General features: G+C 58.7%; 1 long non-coding RNA gene across 1 annotated transcript; it reads right to left on the bottom strand.

The window, feature by feature from the left end:
• Positions 1–518: 518 nt before the first annotated feature.
• LOC124083070 (uncharacterized) lies at positions 519–7668 on the bottom strand. The gene is made up of 3 exons (XR_006848601.2): positions 7520–7668; positions 1501–1656; positions 519–927 (listed from the first exon to the last, which is right to left on the bottom strand). It is a non-coding gene; the product is annotated as an uncharacterized LOC124083070 (long non-coding RNA).
• Positions 7669–9224: the final 1556 nt, after the last annotated feature.

Here is a 9224-nt window from a genome sequence, read left to right as displayed (position 1 = left end):
ATTCCTCTAAGGAAGGAATCTTGAAAGAGCCCACGTTTATACTGTGACCTTGCCCCACCTCGCTGGGTGACCTTGGGTGAGTCACTTCCTACTCCCAGCAACCCCTTCCCCATCCCCTGACCTCCCCCAGAAAGGCCAGATCCCCCACCCAAGCCTCCCCCTTCCCCTGGTGCCTCTCATCTGCTTGTCCTGTCTGTCTGGCCATCTCTCTGTCTGTCTAAAGGACAGTTGGAGGAAAAGGCTGGAGCCCCACCCTACTGGGTGCACGTGGCCAATGCATTGTTCACCCTCCTCTGGGAAATCACCTCCATTGTCAAGCTGGGCCCCAGGGCAGGAGGGCTCAGGGTGGAGGATGGACAGACATCTCCTTCAAATAATTAAGGATAAAATGAGGGAGTATTATGCAGCCATGAAATATGACATCTTTGAAGAATAATGATGACATAGGAAATGGTCACTAAGATTATACTCAGAAAAAGGAGACAAATGTAACACAAATGAAAGAGAAACCAGGAACAAATACACATGATCTGAAAGACACTAAGGCCCTACTGGAAAGCACTGAACCTAAAGTAAGCCCGGTGTTTAACTCAAGTTAGCAAACACTGAGTATGCTCCTGCTGTGTGCTGAGGCTCTGCTGAATGAAACAGAGTGGGACAGTCCCGGGTCACTAGTGACACAGGCACAAAGCAGGACATGGTCCCCTGAGGAGGGCATCAAGGAAAAGAGATGAGGGACCAAGAGGGCTTTGGGGAAGAAGGTGAGGACTCACAGAGGCTGGGGGAGGAGCAGGTCCCCGTGGGGGGGCTGGTAGGAAACAGTGAGCCACTGGGGTCCCCTTGGGGCTACAGCAAGAATGACAAGCAGGCTCCAAGGTACCAGGGAAGTCTAGGGTTGTGGGTCATTTGGAATCCAAGTGGGAATTCCTTGGGAAAGAGTGCAGGGGTCGGTTAGCATTCACCCATCCACCCCCTCATGTGTCCATCCACCCACCCACCCACCCATCCACACATCCACCCACCCATCCACACATCCACCCACCCATGCACTCACCCACCCACCCACCTATCCACTCACCCACCCACCCATCTACCCACCCATTCACCCATCCACCCACCCATCTACCCACCCATTTACACATCCACCCACCCATCCACCCACCTATCCAGTCACCCACCCATCCACCCACTCACCCACCCACCCTCTACCCACCCATCCATCCACCCATCCACCCACTCACCCACCCACCCTCTACCCACCCATCCATCCACCCATCCACCCACTATCCACCCATCCATCCACCCATCCACCCACTATCCACCCATCCACCCACTATCCACCCATCCACTCACCCACCCGGCCCCACCTGCGCACCCTACAATGACCCTGGCTCCGCAGTGAGCCACGTCACCTGGGATGCTGCAGGCAGCCCCAGTGAAGAGCAGGAGGGGGTGTAAGTGCTGGGAGGAGGTGGGGTGGGGAGTGCGGGGTCAGCTTACCTTGGGGCGCTGGGGGTGGTGGCAGCGTTGGATCAACACCTGAAGGGGGTGGGTGGCAGAGGCCCAGCCTGGGACCCTGTTGCTGGTGGCCATTGTGAGGGTTTTAGCAGGAGGTGACTCAGGTAGTCCCAGGCCTGTCCCTGGATGCCAAGCAGCCTGGAGGGGGAAGCAGGCAGCCAGGGCTGAGGAGGGGACAGGAGGAGCAGGGTCGGGGGAGCAGGCCCTGGGGGTGACCAGGAGCTGAACTGGCGCGAAACAGCCTGCGGTTCAGGTCCCAGCTGAGGACACACGCGTGTGTCATGGCTTCCTGGGTGGTGACCCCTGAGACAGCTGAGGACACACGCGTGTGTCATGGCTTCCTGGGTGGTGACCCCTGAGACAGGATGAGGTCACCCTGGTGCTGGGAGCCATTAGCCAAGTAGGTATGACAATTTCCTTGCCAGCGTACCCCATGTTGCTGACATGTTGCAGTGACATTGAATGTACTTAACCTTGCTCAAGAACCAAGGCAGATTAGGGTGTTCCCGGTTTTAAGATAATCTTGTTTAGGGCGTTCCCAGTTTAGGTTCCAGGTTTAAGGTTTAAGATTATTCCTGCTGGGAATAGGGCGTATCCTGCTGCCTGAGTTCCCCTTGAGTTCTCACGGGATTCAGACAGTATATTTTGGAGATAGAAGCCCAGTGGAGGTGATTTTGGGCAGAGAACGTGGATTTGGGAAAAGAACGTGGATTCCCCCAGAACGTGATTGTAGACGGCTGGTGTGAGTTCGGGAATAAAGAGTTGCTGTTTGAATCTACAAGCTGTGTGGTGGCTCGTGATTGTGTGCCCAGCCAGACTGCGGCATTTGTGCCCAGCCAGACTGTGGCACCCTGGGGCAAGGAGACCTAAGGATTGAGGCCCGGGCCCCCCGGAGGATCCCTCAAGCCGGGGAGTTGGAAGCCTCTGCCTTGAGCCTTCCACTCCTCCACCGAGAAGAAGTCGTTCCCCGTCCGGAGCCCACAGGCTGTGACACACCACGTCACCCTGGGACTTTGGCGGAGGTGACGCTGCACCCTCCACAGCTGGATTTTGAAAGCTTCACGGAGCCCTGGAGGAGCCCTGAGCCCCCAGGCTCCACCCTCGCCCTCAGAGGCCCAGCTGCAAGGAGAGAGGCCCCGCCGCCACCCTGACCCCGTGAGACCCCACCCCGAGACCCACGAGAGACGGTCAGATGGTCACCAGAGCCTTTGCGTATTATGGGAAATAGCTTACTGCCACCAACACCAAGGACGGGGCTGAGGTTTGTGGCGGAGAACCAGCAGCAGGGGCTGGGGCTGGGGCTCAGCGGTGGAGCGCTCGGCCAGCACGTGCGAGGCCCTGGGTTGGCTCCTCGGCACCAGATGAAGACGAATAAATGAAGTAAAGGTGTGTGCCCAACTACAGCTAAACATAAATATTAGAAAGAAAAGAAAGAAGGAAGGAAGGAAGGAAGGAAGGAAGGAAGGAAGGAAGGACAGATGGAGAAGAGGTCCAGGGTGTGGGATAGGTTTTTGGATTCGACCTCGTGGGCAAGCGGGAGCTATGGAGGGTGCTGCTCCGCCAGGGTCAGCACTACGGCCCTGTCCTCAGATAAACTGGGTGTGGGGCGGAGAGGGGGTCTCCCCAGAAAGCCTGGCCATGGGTCTGAGGCCTGGGGACTCTGGGCACAACTGATCTCACCCCCTTCCCCTTCTGCCTGAGTCAGCACACAGCAGATGCAGAGGGAGAGGGCTGGAGCCTCAGTTTCCCTACCTGCTTGTCATTCTTGCTGTAGCCCCAAGGGGACCCCAGTGGCTCACTGTTTCCTACCAGCCCCCCCACGGGGACCTGCTCCTCCCCCAGCCTCTGTGAGTCCTCACCTTCTCCCCAAAGCCCTCTTGGTCCCTCATCTCTTTTCCTTGATGCCCTCCTCAGGGGACCATGTCCTGCTTTGTGCCTGTGTCACTAGTGACCCGGGACTGTCCCACTCTGTTTCATTCAGCAGAGCCTCAGCACACAGCAGGAGCATACTCAGTGTTTGCTAACTTGAGTTAAACACCGGGCTTACTTTAGGTTCAGTGCTTTCCAGTAGGGCCTTAGTGTCTTTCAGATCATGTGTATTTGTTCCTGGTTTCTCTTTCATTTGTGTTACATTTGTCTCCTTTTTCTGAGTATAAAACCAACAAGTGCTTATTGCAAAAAATGTTGAAAATGCACAAGAGTATAAAGGGAAGACAGGATCAGTTAGGACTTAGCAACTTTGATGTGTTTGCTTCAACTTTTTTTTTTTTTTTTGGTACAAGCAATTGAACCCAAGGGCACTTAACCACTGAGCCACATCCCCAGTCCTTTTTAGTATTTTATTAGAGACAGAGTGTTGATGAGTTGCTTAGGGTCTTACTAAGTTGCTGAGGCTGGCTTTGAACCCGTGATCCTCCTGCCTCAGCCACCCAAGCCACTGGGATTACGAGCATGTGCCACAGAATCTGGCTGCTTCAACTTTTTCTTCTAGGGACACTTTTTAAAAATTTTAATCTTAGTGACCATTTCCTATGTCATCATTATTCTTCAAAGATGTCATATTTCATGGCTGCATAATACTCCCTCGTTTTATCCTAAATTATTTGAAGGAGATGTCTGTCTCCATCCTCCACCCTGAGGCCTCCTCCCCTGGGGCCCAGCTTGACAATGGAGGTGATTTCCCAGAGGAGGGTGAACAATGCATTGGCCATGTGCACCCAGTAGGGTGGGGCTCCGGCCTTTTCCTCCAACTGTCCTTTAGACAGACAGAGAGATGGCCAGACAGACAGGACAAGCAGATGAGAGGCACCAGGGGAAGGGGGAGGCTTGGGTGGGGGATCTGGCCTTTCTGGGGGAGGTCAGGGGATGGGGAAGGGGTTGCTGGGAGTAGGAAGCTGTGCTGGGGACAGGGAGGCTCCTTCGCAGAACCCGGGCCAACATGGCTGAGCCAGAGGGACCCTGTGGTGCAGTCCTGGGATGATCAAGGGGAGACGCTGAGACCCATGGTTGGGACCCCCCTGGCTCCTGGCTAAAGTGAGAAGAGTTTCCTGCCTCTGCATGTGGCCTGGACCAGGGCTGCCCTGGTCTCTGTCCCCAAGCCACCAGGAGCTACTGACATGGGAAATGGAGCACCCGGTGCAGACCCTCTGAGGGTCTCTAGGACAGAACAGCGGGGCCAGGACAGCAGAGGGGAGAGGAGGGTCCAGAGGCTGGTGTCCCAGGCTGGGCTCCAGATGCGCCCACCTGACACAGCCTCCATCCCTCCCTCTCCTGGGAAGGTGGAGGTGCCAGGGTCCAGGGCCACCTGCCTACAGCTGTCTCTGGGGGAGGGCGCTCTCTGAGGGAGACCCCTGGGGAGCTACAGTGGCCCTGCCTCTTCCCACAGTGCTTGGGCTCCCGTGGATCAGAAACCAGGGACAAGAATGGCCCCAGGTGCTGGGCAGGCTTGGGGAGGGCAGCAGGTCTTTGGGATCTGGACCCAGATTTCCCTCCAGGCCCCCCGGACCCTCCCAGGAGCAGCATGGAGCCCAGTCCCTGCCCCCAGCCCAGGTCAGAACCCTGCAGACCGGAGCTGCCCCTCAGAGGCAGTGGGCACCGAGCCTGGGGCAGGGCTGGCTTCCCACCCTTGCTCATGGGTCAAGGCTGTGCAAAGAGGGTTCCAGGGCCACAGATGGTGAGCCACAGTGCGGCAGAGCCACGGAGATGGAGTCTGAGACAAGAGTGAGTGTCCCAGGCGCTGGCTATCAGAAGCCAGCATCCTTGGCCCCCAGCCCTGCCCCAAGCCATTCTCCGGAGCTCCCCTGCTGGGCTGGTGGGTGGGCTGGCGAGGGCAGCGAGACACAAATGAGAACACCCCTCCCCTGGGGACGGGACACCCCCAGGACCCCAATTGTCTGCTTCGAGAACAGGATCCTGGCTTCCCTTGAGATAGACAGGGGCAGGTGGGTCCAGCATAAGAGGGGTCCCCTGTCACCCCAAGTCTGAGAGGCACCGTGGTGGACTGCTGATCCCGGCCGTGTGGCACCAGGCCAGTGCCCCCAGAGCCGCCGCCGAGGCAGCTGGACGGGGAGCCTGCCAAGAATGCCAGGAATGCGGAGCCCGGTGTCCTTCCCGCTCCTCCCCTCCCCCCGTGGCCGGCGCAGAACAGGATATTCCCCGTCCAGGGAAACCCGGTCCGGCCCTTTATGGGAAAACCACCATGGGGCATCTGGTGGCGCCTCCTGCCTGGGGACAGGCAGTCAGCAAGGGTCGCCAGGGGGTTTGGGCCCGGCCAGGGGGTTTGGGCCCAGCCGGGTGGGTGCTGGGGACAGTGAAAGTCTGGGTGGGTTCAACGCGTGCTGAGGGCCTACTGTGTGCTGCAGGGTCAGGGGAGGGCTCTGAGGGGCCAGGAATTTGCCCAGAGCCACACTAGCCACCCCTGGCTTCAGGCCACTCTGATCTGATGTCCACGTGCTCACCCACTGGACCAGGTGTACCCCACTCAACTGTGACCACGGCGGGGGTGGGGGGCTTGGCCTGGGGCTCCCACATGGCTCCTGCGGAGGGGAGAAGCAGCCCCCACCCCATCTGCAGCCGGTCTGATTTGAAGTTGGCAGAGGGTCAATGCAGGACATGTCTCTGAGTTTGGGGAGCTGGCACCCCGGCTCCAGCCCCATCCCTGCAGCTGCTCTTGCAGGGCCCTGGAGCAGTGGGATCCCGGAGTTTGAACCTGGAGCAGGCCATCGTGGCCAGGAAGAGCCAGGGGGGCGCCTGCTGGCTCTGTCACTCTGAGGCTCAGGGAAGGCTGAAGGTGGACCACAAGATGGGGGACAGGTGAGCTGCACCCACACTGTGGCCCTCGGAGCCCGGCTCTCCCTGGCCCTTCTGCCTGGCCATGTGTCTGGGGCGTCCCTGAGGCCTGTTCAGGGTGTCCCCTGACCTCTGTCCCTCTGCCTGGGCTTGCCTCCTGTGGGAGTGTGGAGGCCCCGGTAGACCAGGCCCTGTTCCAGGTGAGGGACGGACGGAGAGACCAGCAGCCGAAGCCCCTCTCCGCCACACACACCATCCAGGGTGGCCACGGTCACCATTCAGAAATAGGGGAAGCCCAGGTGACCTGCTCCCGGTGGGTCTCAGAGCTGTGATTGGAATCCCCGGTCTGTCTCTGGCTCCTCGGGGCCTCTGAAGGGGTCTGCTGCGCCGGCCCCTCCCCCCGCCCTGGCGAGGCTCCGGGTCCCCGGGGGCCTGGGTCAGGTAAACAGGATCCCAGCTCACTCCCTGACCTTGTTTACCTCCCAAAGAATGTGAGGACATTCTTCCCCGGCTGCTGTGAGTCACCCCTCAGCAATGTGCCCGCAGTGCTCGGCTGCTGCCACCCTCCCCGACCCCAGCCCCTCGCCTTCTCACCCGGTGACATCACCCCTGTCCCCCCTCCCCCCGGCCCCCCCAGCCCCCTGGGGGAGGGGGCTCGATCGCCCTGGCGACGGCCACAACAGGAAGCCAGGCCCGCGGAGGCCCGCGCGGCGGCAGAAACACAGGAAGCCGCCGAGCACTGGGCGGCACGGTCAGCCCGTGAAAAACAAAACAGGACAAAAAGATTCAAGGAGAACAATCAGCCCAAAGAAAAAGGAAAAAAAAAGGCCAACAAAACAAACAAAACCCTGTTTTCCCTCCCTACACAACGGGGTAAGAGCACTTCCTCCTCACCAGAGCCTCCTGGTTGGTCCTTCCCAGCCCCCTGTGCTGGCGGGTACCCGAGCCCGGACGCGCTCCCCAACGCTCCCCAACGCAGACTGGCCCGCAACCCTGACCCAGGCTTCGCTCTGTACGTCTGCTGAAAATTTGGGGGGACCTGTCGGGCCACGCCTGCCTCTCCCCAAGTGGCCAGGGACACCTGGAAGAAAAGGCCCTTGACAGAGAGTCAGCCCTGGCCCCACGGAGCCTGATCCCACAATCCTGTGAAAGTGACAATCTCTGGAGTCTCAGCCTCCCAGGGTCCCCTCATCAGCAACCTCAGCTGCCTCACCTCAGAGGTGCCCTGAGCTTCAGTGAGCTGCCACTGGACCTGGTGCCCAGCAGGAGCGGGAAGGACCAGCCCAGAATGGAGGAAGGCAGACAGATTCCTTCAGCAAGAGCTGTCAGTGCTGGAGTGGTGGCCACGGCTCAGTGGAGGTGGCCACGGCTCAGTGGAGGTGACCATGTAGAGGTTGGGAAGACTTGGGCCTTGTAGAAGGGCGGGGCCCAGGGGGTGCAGCAGAGGACCCTCACGCCTCCCCCGCCCAGGCTCTGACCCAGTGGCTCTGTCTGGATAATAGGATCTTGCCTGGCATCTGGTTGGTGCCCTAGCTGGACGGCAGCTTGGAAGGACACTGGGAAGCTGTGGGACCCCCATTGACCCTACACTACCTGGAAGAGGAACAGGGCTGGGGAGGAGGAGGCCACCACTCATGTCCGTTCAGTTTAGGCCTCAGGAATGCCACAAACACCACAGGGCCCAGATGCCCAGGCCACCGGGCAATGTGTGTGTCCCAGGCCCAACCCTGCCCCTGCTGTCGGCTGGCCCAGCAGCTCCTGCCAAAGATCAGTGCTCACATGAGGATGCCCAGGGACGGGAGGCTGGACCGGAGGCTGCCTGAGTTGAGAACCCGGCTCCAGACAGCCAGAGAGGCCACTTGGAGAAATGGACCAGAAAAAAGATGGACGTGTTTGGCAGGACAGAAGGGGTAGCTGTTCCCCTGGGGCGTGGCATGAGCAGGGTGCAGAGAGAAGGCCCCAGATGTTCTGATCATGGGCCTGGACCATGTGACTTCAGTGGAAATTGGTGTCACAAACTAAAGGGAGAGCCGGGTGCAGTGACGCATGCCTGCAATCCCAGTGGCTGGGGGGGGCTGAGGCAGGAGGATCGCGAGTTCAAAGCCAGCCTCAGCAATGGCGCTAAGCAGCTCAGTGAAACCCTGTCTCTAAATAAAACACAAAATAGGGCTGGGGATGTGGCTCAGTTCCTGGTACCAATCAATCAATCAATAAAGGGAGACCCTAGGGGACAGAGATGGAGCCAGATCTTTGGGTCCCACACAGGGATTGGCACCTGACTTACAGACACCAGGGAGGTTGGAGGCTTTTGAGCCTCCAGTGATGGGCGTCACTAGATCACTTAGAGTGATTCCTCTGGACAGATCAGCGACACATCAGGACAAAGCATAGGATGGGCGATCAGGGGAGCTGAGGCCAGCAGAACTGGTTCCTTTCTTTTGAATTTAATAATAAGGACACATTCTAGTTACGCAGTCAATATTTACTGAATGAATGAATGAAGACTACTTTATACTGCAATACTTATAACTCTGAAAATATTTATAACTCTCTAAATATAGAGACAGAGTCTCGCTGAGTTCCTTAGGTCCTTACTAAGTTGCTGAGGCTGGCTTTGAACTCGAGATCCTCCTGCCTCAGCCTCCCAAGCCGCTGGGACCACAGGCGTGCGCCACTGCACCTGGCAGGGAGATGGTTCTCAATCCAGGTGGCCCTTGGGTCTCAAACCCAGGTGGACGTGGCTCAGGGCTGCGCCTGGGGACCTTGGGTGGGACTCAGAAATGACATGCCCCCACCCCAGTCCTCCCGTTCTCCCTCCTGTGCCCCCACAGTCCAGGGCAGGAGAGGCCAGTGGGAATCCTGGGGGGACTGTGGAACTGGGCTGCAGGGACGTGCTGCAGTCCAGGTGACTTGGGTTT

This window comes from Marmota monax, unplaced genomic scaffold (assembly GCF_021218885.2).
Source record: "Marmota monax isolate L192 unplaced genomic scaffold, Marmota_monax_Labrador192_F-V1.1 WCK01_AAM20220418_F8-fsc00051, whole genome shotgun sequence".
NCBI classification, from domain to species: Eukaryota; Metazoa; Chordata; class Mammalia; order Rodentia; family Sciuridae; genus Marmota; species Marmota monax.
This window is presented reverse-complemented; position numbering and strand designations above follow the sequence as displayed.